Genomic DNA, 21412 nt, shown 5'->3' with positions numbered 1-21412 from the left:
GGGGGCTTTTAAATATCAGCTGAAAAATAACTAAATAATAAACATAATTCGTTGATTGAATGCTGATTGATTGATTGAATGATTTATCCATCCATCTGCCCATCCATTTTTCAGGGTCACCTGGAGCCAATCCCAAGGAGCACAGGGCACAAGGCTGGGGTACATCCTGGACGGGATCGGCCAATCACATGGCACACACACACACACACACACACACTCACACACACACACATTCAGTCATACACTACAAGACATTAATTAGCTTAACTGCAAACAGCATCTTGTCATCGTGACTCTTTGATCACGGCACAGAGTGACGTTATTCCATGCCTACATGGCCGACAGACATTTCATAGACGCAGATGCTGAAAAGATCAGCGTCTGTGTAACTTTATGGGTTAAAACCAAAAAACGCCTGGTCCACTTCATACTTCTTAAGCTACAAAAGCAGGGAATTCGGTGGATTTCATTTTGCGCCTTTATTTTGTTTCCTCTGTCCAGATTTATTTAAGGATTTAAATGTGCTCCCCAAAGAAATGCAAGGCCATTAGATTCTTATTATAAAACCACTATAGACCTTTCAGAAGCATTGGTACCCAAAGCTCAGAAACAGACGTATTTTGGCTTTGACACCCAGTGCAGCTTACTATATTATTAACATATGCCAGTCTTAATAAAAGTACTGCGTCACTTTATTAAAAAATTTAAGTACAACAATATAATTTTTATGATCCTGTAAAGGAGGGGGTGGTGAATATTCATTTTTTAATGCACAGTGAACCTTTGAAGTGACCGCAGTAGATTACATAATAGATTTCTGCTTCTGTGTGATCCCAACACGCTATATTTTAGCCAATATCCTGCACTCCGATTAAATTCCTTTTTTTGTCCGTCTCTGCATCGTAGGACTGAGAATAACAGCTTGTGGGATGTGTGGCTCCCTGCCTGTTCTGAAGGCTGCAAGAGGGTGATGATTTTGGGGGGTGGGTGGATGGGGGGGGGGGGGGACCTCTGTTTGTTCTTGTCCTGTGCCTAATTTAATGACTCCATAATGATGCCTCAGTTTTTCTTCAAAGAGAATCCTCTCCCCCCCTCCCAAGACAGCCTCAGAGGAGCCCCTGGGCTGGGCTCCCAATACTACCCTATGCACCCCCTGATTAGCGTTAAAATGCTAAAGCTAAAATTATTCATTATATGAGAGCAGGTAGCTTCGGTAGCGCTGGCTGGCCTCACATCGTCACTGCTGCAGGTCTGATTGTGCCCATAGCTGCATGTGTCCTCCTTGTGATGTAGCTGCCTTTCTCCGGATCTTATTATCTTCTCTCACATTCCAAATAGGTACTTTTTTGAAATACCTTCTGAGAAATATCTACCTGCAAGAATGAAGAAAAACTGTAACTCCACATAAAATTTTAAATTTTTTTAACATTATTACTAATTTCCATCTATCTTCCAACTGTTTATCCTGGACAGAGTTTCAGGATAATTATTATTCTGTAATTTTGACCCAAACACCTAGCTTGCTTTTGTCCTCTGACCTGAGTCTCTCTGTCCCTGCATTCCCGCCTGGACCTGCTGTCTGTCCCCATCACCGGAACCCCTCTGGATGAAAGACAGTGGCCAAAACTGAGATTAATTGAAATGGCAATAACTTAACTGCCAAAATAGTACAAAGCAACAAGACTTATTTTTGATTATATGTTAAAGGATTCATAACAGTATAATGACATGGCCTTCTAGATCAATGAATCCTGATTCAGTCCCCAGGGACTCACGGACAGTTCACATTTTAGCTCCGTCCAAACTCACAGCCAGTTAGGAACACTGAAGACCATTTGTGATGGGACATGAGAGAAAGTGAAAATGTCGGACGTTTTGGGGGTCCCTGAGGACTGGATTGGGAAACAGAAGTCTAGATAGATAGATAGATAGATAGATAGATAGATAGATAGATAGATATTTTATTACATTAGTTGTAGGTCCTCTCCCTCTATTGCTTGATGGAATCTGTTACAGTAACACCTGTGAAGGGCAGTTGCCCACGTGCAGTGGAGGTGCCCTACGCGTGGCCCTTGGAAGGTGGCAGTCAGGGGGTGGTCTTGTCAGACTCAGTCTGACAGACCTCCCATATCAACCTGCAATCAATTAGATCCCTATCCGGAAGCCACACTTGTCTTTTAGTCCATAACACAACCAGTCAAGTGATTACTGGAGACCCTTCTGAGCCCTGAGAGAATCCACGGGAGGAGACGGCATCACAAGGGAGGCCACAAGACTGACAGGTTCTGGTTTAAATAAGAAAAGACGCAGGAGAAATATGATAACGAGGCTGGCAGAGCAAGACAGTGTGTTACTAAGTTAATAATAGCAAGCTATATGAGAGCATTCCTGTATAGTTCAGTGCTAATTTACGAGACTCATTGCCCAGGACAGAATGGGGAATCTGAATGGCAAAGGCGAGCTATTTTATGGTTTTAAAGGTTTCTAACAGAGTGTGTGGTTGTTTACTATAATGCATCCACTCGTCCTCTGCCAAAAGAAGGTCTGTAGGAAACAGAACTGGTTAGTAGCCCAAGACACATTGGAAGGGAATATGTACTGTAACAGAGCTGATTAAGGAGGTAAGGACTATGGATATGATTACAGAGTGCACATGCAATTTATTCTCTAGAAGACTGTAAAAACCCATAGAAAATGTGTTAGATATAGCTTTTTCCAGACAGTAAAAGGATGAGGAGGCCGTCCAGGTTTACTAACCCGAACCTTACCACATCATTTACAAAAGCGCGAAACGTGGCAGGGGCATTGACGAAGCCAAAGGGCAAGACGAAATATTCATAATGCCCCTACACTATTGTTAAACACCATTTTCCAATCCCCTCTCCCCCCATCTATAGACTATATTGTAATTGTACCATAAATTTAAGTTATATCTCCTAGCTGCCCCTAAATAGTTTTATGGTAAGAGATATGTGAGATAGAGTACCTGTTTTTAACTGGCGTAGCACTGAATACTCGTTAATCGATACGAGGCCTCGATGTTGTTTTGCAACCAAGAAAATTTGTACCCTGCCAGGAGAGATAGACAGATAGATGATAGCAGGTTTATAGAGCCCTGGTTATATAGTTTCTCTTAGCCTGGGATTGAGGGAAGGATATTGGATAAATACAGCCTCAAGTGGCAGTAGTGCCTGGCAATAGATCAGCTGAACATCATGTGTTCCAAGCAGCAGTAGTGAAGAGACTAGATATAGAGGTATGGTGACCTGATCTCCATATGTCTGGTCTCCTACCTAAAATGATAAATTGTGTATTAAGCTTACAGCTACAAGATAGCTGCCAGGATTCAGCTAAAGATGTTCGTGAGGTGTGCTTGGACATCTGCTGCAAAATATCCTAATAGCAGTCCCTAGTGCTTTGAAAATATTGAGGTATGTGTAGGTGCAGAGAGCCAAACTGTACATGCAGTCTATATAATCCAAGGTCGGAAATCAAACAAACAAGGTACAGATGGACAGGCAGTAATTAAAGGGAAAAAGGCAGGTAGAGTGTGTACCTGAAGAGTGAAATAAGGGGGCTGGGACACTGAACTCGCAAATGAAGCCTGAAGACCTATCAATAACCTGCAGGACTGTATATGTTGATGCAGCGACATGGAAATGCATGCATCTCTAAGACTACAAAGCTTAGTGGTGATGTGGCAAGAACTCGGAAGCTCGAGGTTAGTACTGCCTGATCCGAGTCTAAAGCCCCACACATCAAAGGAAAATTAGACTGAACAGCCACTTTATAAGGTACACCTGCTCCTTTATGCTAACAGACAGGTCCTACATTCAGGGAATCGTGTGCCTGCGAATCAGGACATAAAGCATGCAGATGAGGTTATAACTCAATGTATTATTGATCGATAATGTGCGATGTGTGTGATCTCTGAGATTTTGCATGTTGTTATGATTGTTGGTGCCGGACATGCTGGTTCTAGTCACTATCCTACCATTTTCACACGGTACAGTGCATATATCTTACAGAGGATGGGGCAATAACCAAAAAAAGATGTAGTTCGTGCTGGTTCTGAGGTAAAAACCTTGTTAATGTCAGCGATCAGAGCAGAATGGCCAATAGAAATGCTCAAACATAATGCATGTAACCTAACTCCAAAACGTGCTTTTTGCATCGCCTTGCCTTTGTTACCCTGTTCTTATGACACAGATGGTGCAGTTATTTGCTGTACCTCTTGTGTTGGCAAACAGTATCACACACGGTGAACCAGGGACCTGTCAGTTATTTCAGGTCCCTTTGTTTGACTGCAAAAGGTGCTTCCTGTTTGCAGGTCATCTCTGTTTCAAAGGAATCTGCCTCTCGCTGAAAGGAGACTCTGCGAGCAAGAGTAACATTAATCCATCTTTTTGCTACCTGCTTCATGTTAGAGTCTTTTTAAAAGACTGTGCAGTCTAAATACAGTGGCTAAACAATTACTTTCTTTTGCGTTTCCATGCAAACACAAAATACAGACGCAGCACTTTACTAATATATAAAGGTTAAACTGCTGATTACAATTTTTTCATAAAAATTATAGTTGCATTGCTAAATTGCTAATTTGTAATAATTAAAGATTTTTTTTTTGTTTTACATCTGTATAATTGTTTGAATTAGTTTAGGAAACACTTTAAATAAACTTTGCATTACTTGGGGTTTATCTTATGCCGACAAACCAAGATTGTCCTGGTTAACGAGTTTGCTTGAGTGGAACCAGCAGGCCCATTGCTACTGCACGGCTGACAAGGATCGGAAAAGGGGATATTGCTCTATTTCCGTCAATAAATGGATAAATTACAGTGTCTGTACAAACAAAAGTAAAATTGTGTTAAAAATGTATTTTCAGTCAAACAGTGTGTGCCGGGAGCCGGCTTTGTTCATAGTCTCATCAGAGATATCCAACAGTGACTTTCATTCGACTCTCAGTATGTGTCACGCGTTAATTAGATAAATGCATACATACAATTGCCTGTGATTATATACTGTGACTACCAGAACAAAGTCACAACTAGCGAGAATAGCCTTAAAGAAGAAACCTTTATCTTGAGGTGTGACACAAATTATGGTTGTCTTTGAAGCTTATTTATGAAATTTCATCTGCCCTCCTGTGGTTAGAGAATAATGCATTATTTATTAAATGTATGGACATTTCAAATGCAGCTTTTTTTTTTAATCACACAAAATTAAGCGAAAGGCCAATTATTTTCGCCCTGCTTCTAGAGCACTAACATGTAACAGCTCATTACTATTCAAGACAACATGCAAACAGTTCGCTATCCACTGCAGGTCCACCCAGCCCATCTGATGCTCGCTAAATGGTGGAGCTCCCTTGCCAGCCGTCTTTTGCAAACCACGTTGTCACCGGAGGACCCGGGATATCCCACTATTGTCAGCTAAGCTAATTACGCCCAGTCAAAGTTAACGCTAGGGTGCCGCCGTTGTGGTAAAGCCATAGAAGGTCTGTTAGTCGTCGTACGAGTCCATCACATTCACATGAAAGTGACTAGATGTCTGATTTCACAGTGTGATCCTCGGCGATCTGGTCTTTGTTGGGTGTTCTGGAATCTTTGTTGCGAATGGTTTCGGGTTTCAGGGTAAGAATAGGCTGGTCTGGACACAAGACGCTGAGGATCAGATGATCTGTGTGTCCCCAGAGACCTGTGGCCTGTACTACGAAGCGGGGTTACTGGCTTATTGGGGTAAGTTGTCGGATTTAAGGTAGTCTGGGGAAAATGTCAGTGAAAGAATATATAGTCCATTTAAACTGTGGTACCTTAAATCCGACAACTTACCTCGATAAGCCAGTAACCCCGCTTCGTAGTACAGGCCACTGGTAAGGAGGGCCTAGTTTGCCCAGGGCCTGAAGTGGATTTAGCAAAGGAGGGTATTGCTTTGCAAAAAGCTAACAAGCACATGACAGGAAAAAGATGTGTGATGTTTCATTTTTTTTTTATTCTGTCAGTAACTGTAAGAAAAGAAAAAATTGGCAGAAGTCACACATCTACTGATGCTCAAAAAGGAACCAATCAGAAGAGATCTTCCGATCCACTGTAGGGATACTCAATGATGGCTGTCCACCTCTCCATCACTCCACATCACTCCATCCCCATGGCTATAATAATGACTGAGAGCCATCAGAACTGTCGGCGAGGATCTCCATCCTCCAAGCATGAGATCTAATACCCCTTTTCACTATGAATTGCTGGTTGTAGCTCGTAATGACAATAAGGGATACTTTTTACTGTACAAGAAAGCTGAGTTTGCAGTGAATCACTTAATGCTGTCTTTGTATTCATCCATTGCCCTCTTTTGCCATAAGTAGAGCAGCATACTGGTGTCTTCCTGTTGAATCATGGAATGAGGCAACCGACACTCTAATAAATCCCATATGCATACATACTGTGTTTGAAAACATTCATTTTGCATCTAGCTCCTCACATTATTCTTATATTTATAAGCGTGCTGTTCTTTGTCTGACATAGTCGCACCCTGCTAATTTACTGCGGTACGGCACACGTCCGCGTCCCAGTCTGTAAACTTCCAATAAGTAAGTAAAGAATTCACCCACGAGACGGAGATGTGATGAATCTGGTAATGAGCACATTTAGACTGACAAATAGACGGTGAAAGTCGTTGCCGCTTAAGCCAGGTCAGCACATGAGATAAAGAACCCCCCCCCCCCCCCGTCCCCCGTCCCGCCCGCGCACACCTCTATGTGTTTAAAGTATGGAGTTAAAAAGTGACATTTGAGGGGCACTTTACAAAACTCGCTCGGCAAAAGATCTTCTGTATCACCTAAAGAGCCTTTGTCAGTCATTGGAAAGCTGTCACCTTCCGGTGAGATACTGCAGGGCCCTGTATGACAGGTTGGAATTAATGAGTAGAGCGTGACGGCAGGGAGGCAGTTGAGAAAAGAGGGCGGGACAGGGAAAGCCTTTTGTCTTGTGTAGATAAATCTCTTCTGGGCCAGGGTTGTGAAGGCGTTTGCTGCTGCGATTCAAAGCAAAGCAGACAAATATTGTTTTTAATAGGGGGGAGAGGAACGAATGCGTGCAAAGCCCCGCGTGCAAAGCCCCGCGTGCAAAGCCCCTAGTTTATTTGGGCTCTGCTCGCATTAGCATTTCCGTTTGTCCATCGTTTCGGCCTTAATTTCAGCGATTTGTATGGCAGCCGAATCAACGGCAAGCTCCTCGGAGCCATACCGGGTCATCATCGCCTCCGTTCAGAGAAGTGAGGCCTTTCTTCTTCCGCACGTTTGTGTGGGAGTGACGTCTTTCCCCCCCCCCCACGTCCGCCAGCCCCGCTTGCTCATCTGCATGGAGGGAAAGTCACAATGAGTCGCCTTCTTTACGTTTCCAACCAGGGGATGAACCTGCCTCTTGTCTGACAGCCTCTCCTTAGGTAGCACTCAAATCGGATGCTATCGGCACAGACAAAGGGGCGCCCTGAAGCCTGGGGGAGATGGCAGCCGGTGTGCCCAGGGACTGTGGTGGTTCCGTCGCTGCGGATTGAAAGGAGACAGCGCTCCCCTCGGGAGAGGTCACCGCCGATGTCGGCACGTGCCAATGCCGCGTGGGCCACCAACAGCGCCCGTCACTCTCAGCAGCCATGGCAACCAAAGGCCGATCACTCCCGGAGTATCGAGCCAGGCGTTCCGTGGGAACGCAGCGGACACCGGCGGCCTTGGCGAGAAAGCCCCTCCTCCCCTTACCGCCAAAAGACGCGGTGTGGGTGCGCCGTGGTCTCCCCCGCGACGGACTCACTTTCCGGAGTGGCGCCCTCGACATGCTTGCAGACTTCTTGTTTTCTGTTGATGTAACAATTTGTGTTAAGCGGGAACGAACACGCGCTTCCGCGGCTCGGAAATTAGTCGCGGCGATGTTTTTGCATCTCAATTAAGCCGGGAAAACAATGGGGAGCGGCAGGGGAGGGCCGCCGTGAGTGTCAGAGGGAGACGGCGTGTGACATTTCGTGTAGATTCTCCCTCACCATCCCCGCGCGCGTCAGCGAGCCAAACACCACCGTGTCTTATCGTCGCCTTTTGTTCCAGAGCAACACTCAACATCTCCATTGTGTCACTAACCTTTGCAAATGTAATTTATATAAACTTAAAGCCTTTCGGTTTCAGAGTGATAAATGTCACATTCGCCTTTTTCGGCCTCGACGTCACCATCGACGGTCAACAACATCTGCCAACATTTTCCAAATCTCAAAATCCGTCGCTTTTTGCTTCAGGACCAGCCGCATGACCTTGATCTATAGGGGTGGGCTGTTTAATTTTTTAATTTTTTTTTTTCTCCGAGATGCACGACACTCCTCATATTTAATGAGCTGAGAAGATCTTTCAGGGCTTTTCAGTTACTCCGGGGAGCCTAAATTCAGCGTTTGTCATATGCTCTGCCCTGGACAAGTCACCTGTATTGTGGACAGCTTTCTATTAATAAGCTGAATGTCAGGGAATTTGCATATCTTCCTGACGGAAACAGCCTCATCTGACAACCTACATAATCAGGTATACTCTCTCCAAAGGCAGTTCTAAAACTGTGTCAGTCAGCAAGTTGGAAGTCTAAACGGAAAAGGCCGCACAATTCAGCAGCGAATGAAAGGGGAAAACAACAGCAGCGCAATCCGAGGGGCATCGCTGATTTAAATGAGTAAATCTCTGCATACCTATTTTCATCGGGGGGGGGGGCTGGGAATCCAGAGTGAGTCTATCAGCTTGGCACCTGCTCCGCAACATTCATGATGAAGCAAAGGTTGTCTTCATTAAGAGCATTAATATTCATGACGCATGGTAATTTTGACACAGAAAAGGTCTCAGTAACCTTTTCTTGTGTGAGAATTTTTTACTTCTCAAGGAAATTAGAGTCCAGCAATGACTTAATTAATGCTTGGTTTCTTCACTGGAGTTTGAGGGGCTGTCAGTTTGGGTCTGCGGTACCTGTCAGCCCGCGAGGAGACTTGCGGGTGAGCGGGAGTGAGGGAGAGAAGGAGATGCAGAGCCAGAAACACATGGAGAAGAAGCCGGTGCACTTTCCGGACTCATACGCTTGTCATTCTTTTTTTCCCTCCTATTTTTTCAAACCCTGTTGTTCCTTCAGATGTCCTTTACAAGTGCTGGCTGCTCAAACTGGGTCTTTTATCAGCCTCTCTGTGCCTACGGATGGACTCCGCCCCCATACATGGCATGTGTTTACCTACATCTGGCTGTTGTGTACCTATATATAGTATGCCGGTGTCTATATATGGAATTTGTGTATGTTTGTTATTTGTTCAAGAGGTGAATTAAGAGAAAAATGGGCTTCTACTGACTATTTCTCAGGTTCATCTATGAAGTGTTTAAAAGAAATATATACTTAATAAACATTCATTTCTGTAATACTATCATTTCTGCCAGCAAACCCATTTTCTGTGGGCTATTTATTTCAAGAAACAGGCACTAAAATTAGTCCCTTTTAATCTGGGTATATTTTCTAAATGGTTCAGTTTTTGGAACTTTCCCGATGTCCTGATAACGTTATTCGTTATGCGCGTGCCATCTTGATAAAACCGGTCATGAATGGCAGCCATCTTCATGATGAATGTTAAAAAATGTAAATGCATCTTACATAATCCTTATCTGAGGGGTTCCGCTCATTAATTCCCACAGTTGCTGCTTTTTCTGTTGAAGAGAGACTCTCTGCCGCCCGAAAATAGATGCGGGGCCGCGACTGAGCGTTACGCAAACGTTCAGATGGACGCTGCTCACGCCAGCAGACGATTCTCGAACTCCATCTGGACAGGCGTGCACCAACGGCTTTACTCGCGCTCTCCGAACGATTACATCTTAATATAGCTACGGATGAATAATTATTTGTTTCGCGCTGATGCTGACCGGGTTCGGCTCGCGCACGTTTGCGAGGAGAGTCGACCGTAAGGATCCAACATGGCGGACGTGGCATTTCCCTTCTCAAATTGATTCATATGGCACGTTATAGGAGACAAAACATGGAAACCTCAGTAGGCGTGCAACTCGCACCCTCACATACAAACAGGTCTTTGCTGGCGAGACGTTACATTTCCCCCCCCCACCCCCCCACCCCTCCACGTCAGACAGTAAAAAATGTGAACATAAGGTAGGATTTTCTTTATCATGTCCCATAAAAATAGCAATTTGCTGGAGCCCTTGTAGCACAATATGGAAGACGGCGTATTTTACTGATAATGTTGAGATGACAGATAGTTCTATACCAGGAGGTTTCAGTTGTGTCTGGTTGCCGACGTAATAAATTGCACGAGGAGGGAGGATCGGGAGACGGAGGACGGAGAGGGAGCGGCGACTCCTCCTCCGAAAAGCTGGGCCGATCCGTAATTATACGCCGTGGAAATACGGGATTAATTAGGCCGATGTAGAGAGGGCGATGTGGCCTCATTACGGACAGCAAGGCTTCTTCACAGACGCTGCCACTCAGACGAGGACTCCGGTAATGCAAGGAGACAAAGACCGTTCATTCCCGCTACTGCCGCCTATTATCTTACTTAAGGCTACTTAAATAAGTTCCCAGAGGTGAGGCAGAGAAGCCCCTTCATTACGTCCCTCTTTCACCTTATACCAGGAAAAGAGAAAAAAGGAAGAAAATGAAAAACATAAAACAACGAAGCAGGACCATCCTGCAGATGAAGGTGAGACTGGACTCCCAGTCAATGGCTGCTAAACACACAAAAGGAAACGCCATACAAACAAATGTGCGGGACGAAAATAATTAGCCCTGGGACAACAATGCAAGAAAAACGCACAATAGGGCTCCTATTGTCAGCCCCAGGGCCTGTGAGGCAAAGTTTTATATTTAATAATCAGTACACTGTTTTTGTGGGGGGGGGGGGGTGGCCATCACGATGAAATCCTACAAATGCAGTTATGATGCACGTAGAGGGAAAAAAACAGTCATTTTATTCCCGTCGACAATACAGGAAGTGTGGAAAAAAAAAAGTTCTAGAATGATGATTAGGAAATAGCAAGGGGGAAGAAACTAGAGGAAATAGGACTGTTTATTTTTTTAAAATAGAAACGTTTTTCTCTCCAGAACTCCGCTTTCTCAAACACTGAACAGACATTTTGGGATGATAATCGCTACATCATTCCCCAAATCCTGCACTTATGGTGACAATGTGCCTGATAATATATTCTACAGCAGCAAATACCGTAGTTTGGTATTGCAATTGCCTTGATAAAAGTTATGGCAGGCGATTAAAGAGGTTCTCTGCATTCTAAGCAGTCCACCACAAATTACCTAAGTTTAACTAGGCAGCTACGCATAAGGTAAACAGAAAGAGAGGGATGCACGCTTCTCCGCTGTCATTTAGGACACTGGGAACTATGGACAAAAAGCCAAAATGGTCTCTGGAAAAGTAAACACTTTGGTGCTTTTCCATGCAAGTACATGAAATCCGATTCCATGTTTGTTTCATCATTGTTTTCCATCTTACAGCCGTAGAGTCTGGATCCCTCACGTTTCACCAGGAAATTCGCACTTCATCATATGAGAAGATGTAGCTTGCAGAGAGCTAAATTGATAGCTAAGATCTCGTTCTTCTGGCTGTCCCACCTGCATCTCCTACCGCATTTTGTCCCTGCGGTCTTGTTCCCTACTGGGGTTTTTGAGCTGCGCACCCCACGGGGTCACCTCAGCCCCCCCACGGGTTTCTAGAGGGAAAATAGATGGTAGCTGTCTCTTAATGGCTATCTAGGGGACCGATTAAAATGTTACAATTTGGAGTGGGACCTGGAGTTTGGGCTAAATTTCTACAAATGTTTTGTCGGCAGTATGTCTACATGTTAGTCTGAGACGTAACTGTATGTACATGCATAGGTAGCCACATACATGCGGAGGCACACAAATGCAAGCATATAAACATGCACGGCTAAGTTAGCATGTCTCCCATTCCGAAAAGCCAGAAACTGATGGTACATTTGCACATCCTGCAGAAACGCCCGCGGGCGGCTTGGTGGAAGTGGCTCGCGAGAGACGTCACATCCAAGTTCAGAATATAAAGCGGTCAGTCCGGCGTCCTGTAATAGACCATATATTACCCAGAGTGCCGCTGATGTTTACCAGCACCCGGGGATAAGGGCAGCACATAATGAATTTAGCTAGAGGGGCAGCGCACACTGGCGGGCGGATCGAGACCCGACATGCTTGGCATATTTTAATGTCCCGGGAGCTGGGGTGGGAACAGCGTCCAGCATGCGAGGGGCGGGGGAGAGCCCCGGAGATGAGCGGCCTGTAAATTTCTCAGCCCGATGGCCTGACATGGCGCGGCGAGGGAGCCGTGCCGATGGCGGTGTTGGTTTCGGCGCTCCATGTTTCCGTGGACAAAAGGGAGAAAAAAATCGCTGTCATCGCTCGACAAATGTGTGGGTGATCCTTTCTTTCAGAGCCTCCTGCATTAACAGGATCATAATTCCCTCCATCTGTCCATCCGCCGGGTCACCGTGTGCTGGGGCCTGACCCACAGAGGACGCGCGCAGCCCAACCCGGGACGCCGGTCCCGGATCGATATGGGCTGCAATATAATAAGAACAGAACTGTAATTAATTTGTAGGAGACAGTCGATAATTAGCGAAAAACGATCCCTGTGTGTTTTGGTGGCATGCTGGGAAAACGGGAATCGGCATGAGATCCCGCCGTCAGAGAAAAGGGCACGCAGACACGGGCACGGGAATGGGGAGGGTGACGCCGGTGTGGGCAAGGCTGCTGTCGTCTAGGGTGACATCACCACCTGCACAGGCTGGGCACTTTGCACCACATGGGGTGGGACTGGGGGGGGGGGGTGGTTATTCTCACACGCCCGCTTACTCAATTGTGGCCAACCTCACTGATGATGCATGGCTTCAGAGAAGAGGTACATCAAGATCAAGGAGTATAATCTGCACAAAAAAATAGCTACGCATGGGTTAGGACTTTGTGTCTGTGATGAGAAGGTTGCCAGTTCAAATCCCAGGGTCATTAGAGTGCCATTGTGCCTCATAGCAAGGCCTTTAATCCTCAGTTGCTCTCTTAAAAGGTGAACGAGGCGCAGCAGTTCACTACATAGTTAGGCAGTCAGAAATGCAGATGCTCGGCAAACGTTTCCCAGACGCCATGTGCCAGGCATCGCCCCAGCCGGACCTTGTCCGCCTGCCCGAGCTCCGCTTCCTGTCACATGCCTCTGGAGGTCCCGATACAGGGGCTGCCCTCCCCCTGCTCATCCCGAGAGGCGATGGGGTTAACCTAGCCTGTGGGTTAATGAGGACAAGCAGTAGATGGCGGATTCGCCTGTTGGGTGCCTTCTTTCCATCTCCCAGTAGCATATAAGATGTGCAGATTTTGGAAAGGGGGGGAGAGGGGGCACAGTGGGGGGAGGGGGGGGGGGGCATCACACAAGTCTCAGGCAAGAGGCTGGACGTTGGCCGCACGCGTACGTGCAGCGATGCAGACGCCGCCGAATTTGGCTCCATCGCGTGGCAACGGGCCCGTTTCCAGAGTAACTGCACGCGCGTCCATGGCAATATACATGTTATATTCATAACATACAGATGCCAGGCAGCGGGTGGGGGGCAGAGCACAGCGGCTCCCCCAAGCTGGCTTCATTCAGCAAGTGGGGCACTCTGCCAAAACCAGGAAGTGCTGCAGGGGCAGACCACCGATGGGACGGGGGGGGCATGGTATGGTGCAGATGAGCGTAAAGATCCGGCTCCCGCGCACAGAGAGAGTGGCGGAGCATCGGCGGGACCCACGGACACGCCGCCTCTGCGTTCTTCCAGTCTGTTTCCACATTGCAGCAGGTGTATTGCGCGCGCTTATTAAATTATGGTTTTACTGTAAGTAGAAGAAGGTGACCGAGTTAGGACTCACTGTGAGGCACGTGGCGTGAGAATGAACTGCTCAGACTGACGGGAGACACGCACCTTCATTCCTGCCTGGATGGTTCCGGGTGGAATGGCTGCCGTTCCCTTTGACCCCCCTCCCTTCCCACCCCCCTGATGTCAGGCTCGAGAAGCGACTGGGTCCTCACAACACCGTGATCTGTGCCCCTTGAAAACCCCCCAACTGTACTCCCCTCCCCGGGCTTTTTTTTCAGCCTCCTTTGAAATGCGATCCACCCCCCAAGCCAGCTCCCCTTTCTTCTCCTCTGCCTCTGTTTGTCCGGTTCCCCCCGTACACCCCCCCCCCATGTGTATATCTATCTATAGTCCGGCAGATGTTGTCCCATTTGTAGTTCCTCTGACATTCCTACAGGGATTGCTTAAGGATTCGAAGGCCCCGGCCAATCGCACCCTTCCTCCCATGGATCAAAGTGACACTTGGTCGGCATCAGCAGATTATGAGCAGTGCAGTCTGACTCTGCCATATTGTTCTTCCATCTAAATATGAACAATAAGGCTCAACAAATCCACCGCTGACAGCTTATTCGCTCTTATCACTCCTGCGGGGCGGCTCAGCGGCATCCGCGGGCCCCTTTCCCTCAGTCGGGGGGGTGGGGGGGGGCTCTCAGGGCCCGTTTAGCGCCTCGCTGGGTGTCCGCATCGCCGAGCCGGGCAGACTGGGCCTTATTATGAGCTTATGCTCCCCGTGTCAGATAAACCAGCAGATACATTTTCACTGTCTGCCAGAGAAGGACTGGGGGGGTCGCTGGAGAGTTGCTGCCGGAGAGGGGGGTACTTAATGGGCCTGAATTTACTGGGCCCCCGGAAACCCCGCACACAACGGCCCCTTGAGGGCCCTTACCGCCCAGACCCAAACGGTACTGTCATCTCGGAAAGGTGAGGGATCTGTGAATAAAACAACACTAATGAATTAACATCATTTGCCACCCCCCCCCCCCTCCCGCCCCCCCTCTAAAAAATTAAGGATACACGAAAATAGGAGAAGTAGATGCCAGTGTCCAGATGTAAGGAAAACGAGAGCGAATGGCTAATGAGGTCGGCGGTTGGCTCAATTGCGGAGAATCTCGCGAGCGTGCTGGGGAAACAGCAGGAACGGTCAGGGGAATGATTCAGCGCGGAGAGAGCGAGCAAACAGCTTGGTTAGGCTCAGCTAATTTGTGAGCGGGTGTGTTTTCGCGCAGAAACGAGATAACGTGCAAGGTGACATGTTTTTATAACATGTGCTCATTGGCTAAATGGTACCGTAAGGAAGTAGCCCGCCGGTTTTAATGAACTGCGGATCAAAACAGATACTCACTGTATCAGATAACCGTAGAAATGCGATTCACGGACTCGAGCGGCAATTAAGGCTCTTTTCTGAGATGCAGCGTAAACGCCGCCGTTTGCCGACCGCCTCTAGAGGGAACTCCTTCACGCCTTCCCTTAGTCGCCGTCGCGCAGGGTGCCGCTGCCCCCTACGAGGTCGACCGAGGGTGAGACAGAGGGCGTTCTTGTGTGTGCGACCGTGTGCCCTCATGCTGCCCCAACGATCCATTTACAAAGCAAACACAGCTCCACGTCTCACCCCGCCAGCACCTTTGCCACTCCTTCCCACCCCCAGACGTGCATCATGTGCCCATGGCGGGATGTAAAGTTGTTGATCATGATCGCCCCCTATAGGCCTCCCCCCACTTCTGTTGGATGTAGCGATGGACCATATACCAGGTGCCAGATATTTCAGCCTGACTGCGTAGTGGGGGCCAGCAGCATGCTGGGGATCTCTCAAGCCACCCAACCCCACAGCCCCCACCACCGTCTAGATCACCCATTAGGAGCGATTTCACAAGCTTCCTCACTAAAAACACAAGCCTGTTATGTAAGCTCATCGTTCAAGTTACAAGAGACCACTCTCCACCTCTGGCAAGTCATTCTGTTCCATAAATACAGTAATGCAGATCTGACGGTAACACCTACACACAACACAGTATTTATAGGGCTCTTGAAAGCACATGTTACCATTGAAAGTATTCTACATGGCCATTTCAAAAATATATTTTTATCTGTCAAGCCTGAAGACTTTAACCTCACACATGCTAAATAATGTAAATATGTGCAATAGAAGAAATTGCATATTAATTAACAGATTTTGTCATTCAGAACACAGTGAGAGGCAGTTTTGCTTTATAAACAAACTCTAATCAATCTAAATTGATTAGCACAGTGGCTCCCAGTCCGGTCCGCAGCTCCACAAGCTGGCCCACGTTTTTCTTCCAGCTACCTGATGTAGGTGTCCAATAATCAATGGCTTTATAATTACCAGATTGGTAAAATTAGGTGTGTGGGGCTGAGGGTTGCATTGAGAATCACTGGTTTAGGGGTGTGGGATCTGAAATTGGCGCTTTCTTTAAAATACCCAAAATGAGGCCCTTTGCCAATCACGCTCAATGCAATACATGTTAAATAGTCAATATTAAAACCAAGATCACTCAGTTTGATTCAAGACTGCATTCTGTATCGTCTATTTTGGGATTCCTTTCCCAAAAATTTGTGTAAAGCAGTGGTGGGCAATTAAGTAAAAATCCAGATCAAGATTTTGTTTCAACCATCCAGGTAAGAAATTTGTGACTATAACTGTTTATTCTTAACTTGGATTTATACTATCTGGACCTGAAACTTCTAAATGACTTTCTTCTTCTAAAGATGATGTATTTCTAATCTATTGTTCTGTGGTGAGCTGAGAGCCTGATTTTTTCCCCCCTCAGTTTTAACTCACGAGCAGCTTCTGATTGGCCATAGCTGTGTGCCCTTGGCAGGGTACCAGCTACCTACATGGCGCCCCCATGGGGACAGGAAGATGCCGCTCTCCCTACCTGGGCGGCCCGCGCACTCTCGCATACAGTGCGGAAAACTGAAAATGCACTTAGCGGAGTTTCGTGCCAAAGGGGAATTTTTTTGGACCCCCGCCACTAATAGGAGGACTTTTAGTGACGAGGCGGTGGGTGCAGGACTAGCCTGAGGGTGGCCAGCTTCATCTGAGCGGCTCTACAGACAAGCCAGGCCCACATTTACCCCAAGGAGGCACCATAACAAATCTGGTCCGGGGGGGGGGGACATAGGGCCCAAGCAGACAATATGTAGACACTCCTCTGGGAGAGACCAGGCATATTTTTTTAGGGTGACGACCTTAAAAAAAAAAATCATTTTACATTTAATCCCTAGTGGGTGGCATTTGGGGGGGGGGGGGCACTATGACTCATACGCAGTCAAGAAAACCCCCCCCCAGGACGCTCGCCCTGTATTTACCTTTGCTGGCTGATGCGGGCAGCCCTGATGAACCGAGGCAGACAAGGCTCCGTGAGGCTGCGGGGGGAGGGCGAGGCAGCCATTGCCAGATTACTCTGCTTGGAAAAAGGAGGGTGGACCTGTGGTCCGGGTCAGGTCAAGCCCAGCGCACTAGAGACCGGAGAGCGAGCCAAATACAATCATTTATATTTTATTTATTTAGCAGATACGTTTTTCCAGAGCGACATGCATTTCTGAGAAGCAGGAGCAGCCAGTTTGGAGCTTAAGTGCCTTATTTAAGGCCCAACTGTGACATCAGTCTACTGACCAAAAAGTTTGAACTGACAGCCTTCCGATCACAGGCACGGTACCCTTAGCCACACACAGCGCTCCTTGTCAGGCTCTCTAAAGACATATGCATGCTTGGAACGTGAGAAGTGAACTGCTTAAGGCACAGAACGTTAAAAGCTAACAGACACCTCAGATCAGAGGTGGGGACTCGAGTGACTGACTCACGACTCGACTCGAGTCACAAATTTGATGACTTGTGACTCAACTGGGCGAAACTGATGGAAAGACTTGGACTCGACTTGGATCGTATGATTCGAGAAGCCTTGAGGATATAGTCTTGGACTTGGACTCACCAAGGAATGACTTGTTTCCATACCTGCCTCAGATGCAGGCTTTCAGGAGGAGGTAATGGAGGGAACTATATAAACGCAAGATATTATGGGAATGTTATAGAAGCAACCTCGGGAAACCAGCATGATGTTTGCTCTGGCTGAAAAGACGGATTGTCACATTTTTATAGCCAAACAAAAACTTGTGAAGGGACTGATCTCCCCCCCCCCCCCCCCCCAGCCCCCCCGCCCCCCCGCACAGGCGTTCTCGCTCTGTTCCTCTGCCCTTTTCTGCTCTCCAATTATAAAACTGCACCGGGTTTTCATCAGACATCTCTGTGTCTCCAAATGGCTTTTCAGAGCCAGGGCTGTCAGGAAATTAACTCATCACAGGTTGACAGCTGCTAATTTTTCCCCCTCACATGTCAGATGTATCGCCTGCTGAATTTAATAATGAACCGCCAATGTCTGATTAGAAGGATGCTTCACAAAAGCGTAAAAAAAAAAATTTTAAATAGAAAAAAAATAACATTGACTCCCCAGTGGTCCATAGAACTTTTCTCTCTCCTTTAAGTGATATTACTTCTGGTGCGGTTTGAGCATAGTTCGCTTCATGCGGTGTGTGTGTGTGTGTGTGTGTGTATGTGTGTGTGTGCCTATCTGTGTGTGTGACAGGGAGAGAGTGAGAGTTGCGGTGGGTGGAGGAGAAAAGCAATGGGACAGGATTCACAAGATGAAACAGGGATATGCTGTCGGAGAGAGACATTTGCCATCTTAAATTACAGGCTTCCATTACACACTGAAAATAGGGGGATTTCATCGCACATTTTTCCCTTCTTCCCTCCAATTGAATGACTCTAATCCACTCAGAGGAGCCCGCATGGTATTATTGCCTCCTTGCAGCAGCCTTTCAACGGAGGCATTTGTGTCAAGGGCTCATCTTTTGAAGCCGTCCGTATAACAATGTTTATCCAGCTCTTTATCACTCAGTATTTTATTTAAAGTGCTCGTTCTGAGCTCCGTATTTCCAGCATGGCGAGTATCCAAAGGTCTAAATGAATATCGATTCCCCAGATATTCTTAACCCACGGGGGAGTTACAGTTGACTGCTGGCAGCGATGATTTGCTCCCCCGGGGAAAACAAAAGTAAGCAGGAACACTGAGCTTTCCCTTTTGACTGATGCTGGTACGGCCCGCACAGCTTGTCCATTATCTGTATGACACAGTGAGAGGTGGCGGCCTGTACCATCTCGCCAGTACTGCAGGTGTGCCCTCGCATGCCACTTAAAACGCCAATCAAAGCCCTCACTTATTTTGCTAAGGTTGATTTCAACAGTATCCTAGAGATAAGTTTGCAGAGATGTGTTGAAGAGACAAGCAAAATATAAACTATACAGTAAAAATAATAATAATATTTATTATTATTATTATTATTATTATTATTATTATTATGTCCTATTGCTTTTATTATTGGCTATCGCTCCTTGGACTCCTAATAATAATAATCATCATGATAACAATGTGACAGTCTCAGATACATTGTAAAGTAAGAGGGGGTCTTGTTGTCACTGTTTTCAGGTCCAAATTGTCCATGTTGGGGGGGGGTGTCATCTCCTTCAGGGAATGTGATATTTGGACCCCTGCCCACCTTTCTATCAGGATAATAGGCATTGTCTCAGACACAGCGTAATTGTAAGGAAGTCGCACCATTTCCCAGGTCTGAGGTGCAGGCAATTTGCCGCCAAACTTCCGCCTTTGTTGGGCGATTGGAATTGGAAATCGCGGCGGCAGACTTGGGCTGTGTAGAGAGATTAAATGCACACCACCACCACCCCCCCCACCACCCCCTGTCGGCCGTGAGGTGCTACGTCTTGGCGCTGTACGGTCCTCACTATGAGGTTCTGTCAGAAGGCTGCCGACATGCCAGGTCCCCCGGAATGCGTGAACCGCTCCCCCCCCCCCCCTCCCCACAGCGGGTCCTGCGCGCATAACCTTTCCTCTAGCACCAGCCCCCCCCCGCACAAGCCTGTACGATCAGCTACTCTGATTTGACACTGCAAGCTACACTGGTTTCATGAGGGATTAAATGCCACCTGAGACATATTTATCCTACACGAATCAGCAGCGGTAAGCAGCACCATGTCTGTGTCAACACCCCCACGGGGCAACCCGAAAGGTTAACCCGTCCCAGGCATGGAGGGGGGGGGGCGTGCTGCCCTCCAGGGGCTGGACTGGGGGGCTGCCGGGGCCCAGGCCTCTGACCGACCGAGGGAGCAGAGTGGCTCGTCAGAGTCAGATTCCCCCGAGACGGTGCTGGGCCTGCACTTAGGGTCCCTTGACTCCCGGAGGCCATCCACCGTAAATAATAAGCCTGCAGGCCTGCTGACCCATACATGTAATTTTGAAAAAGATCTCGGCGGCCGCCGGTCTCAGTGGGCCGAGCTGATGTGATGCTTTGCTGCAGCCAAGAATCCACAAAAAAAATAATAAATAAATAATAATAATAAAACAAGTTTTATCATTAATAATACAGCACAAGATAGATGTTGAGTCTTGGGGGATGCTGGGAAATGGAGTTCTTGTTCTAGAATATGACTCTTGGGTTTGGATTGGTTTTGAAAAAGAGTCCGTGGCTATTAGGAATAATGGAGTCAATCAGCAGGAGGACGGTAAATCAAAGCGCTCTGCGGAGAGACGGCTCAGAGCCGTGGGTCACGAGAGGTGCGTGCATCACATGACTGGCACTGTTTCAGGCGTAAAGCATATCTGAGTGCCAAGGTCACTGCCGGTATTCTTCCCTGCCCTGTCTCTCCACGTCTCGACGACGGGGCCCCGAGGAGAGCCGATTCCTCACTCTTGATCCACTATCATCTTACTTTGATCAAACCGAAAGTGAGAAACGTCTAACGAAATTGCGCCTGACTGCCGTGTCAGACGAGGTCCGTTTATGAGCAGCTTTGCATTTCAGAGCCGATGTTCCTTTAAACGTTCTCGAGCAGCTACCCTTCTGGTCAGCCCAGAAGAGCTCTTACATTAGCACGTCCAGCACACGCTACTCTACGAAGGACAAGGAATGGAGCAGAGGTTACAAGGGTTTTCAAAGAGAGCTGAATACAGAGGACGTCCGTGAAAGAGATATATAAATAGAATCTCCCTGTGGTCCTGTATGGATAAGTGGATGGATGGATGGATGGATGGATGTGAATTTTCTGATGATTGCTTAGAAAGCTTCTAACTAAATAATTAGCTAATTTCTTACCTACTCAGCTGGTCGAGTCCTGGTATCGTTTCTGTATGCTGAATATCATCAGTGAATTATGCGGGTGAGTGGGTTGGTGCCCCATCCTGTGTTGTTCCCTGCCTTGCACCTACAGCCTCTGGGATGGGTTCTGGACCTCCTGTGACCCTGAATAGGAGGTGGTTGCGTACAAAGGATGGATAGATTGATTATGGGGGGTGGGGCTATTTCTGTACAAAGTGTCCCCAGTCAATAAGATGGCCATATTCGTGACCCAAAAGGAAAACTCTGGAGCAGGCAGATTCACGGCAGATATACAACATAAATTCAGCTCATTCAAAATCTCGGTTT

At 47.2% G+C, this 21412-nt stretch overlaps 1 long non-coding RNA gene across 1 annotated transcript; it reads right to left on the bottom strand.

Moving 5' to 3' along the window:
* Positions 1 to 1281: 1281 nt before the first annotated feature.
* On the bottom strand, positions 1282 to 21210 carry LOC125719493 (uncharacterized). Its single transcript, XR_007385099.1, has 3 exons — positions 21083 to 21210; positions 1539 to 1602; positions 1282 to 1373 (listed from the first exon to the last, which is right to left on the bottom strand). It is a non-coding gene; the product is annotated as an uncharacterized LOC125719493 (long non-coding RNA).
* Between the last annotated feature and the right edge of the window lie 202 nt (positions 21211 to 21412).

Source organism: Brienomyrus brachyistius, chromosome 23 (genome assembly GCF_023856365.1).
Source record: "Brienomyrus brachyistius isolate T26 chromosome 23, BBRACH_0.4, whole genome shotgun sequence".
NCBI classification, from domain to species: Eukaryota; Metazoa; Chordata; class Actinopteri; order Osteoglossiformes; family Mormyridae; genus Brienomyrus; species Brienomyrus brachyistius.
The sequence above is the reverse complement of the archived record's forward strand: the minus strand, read 5'-3'. Positions and strand labels throughout refer to the sequence as shown.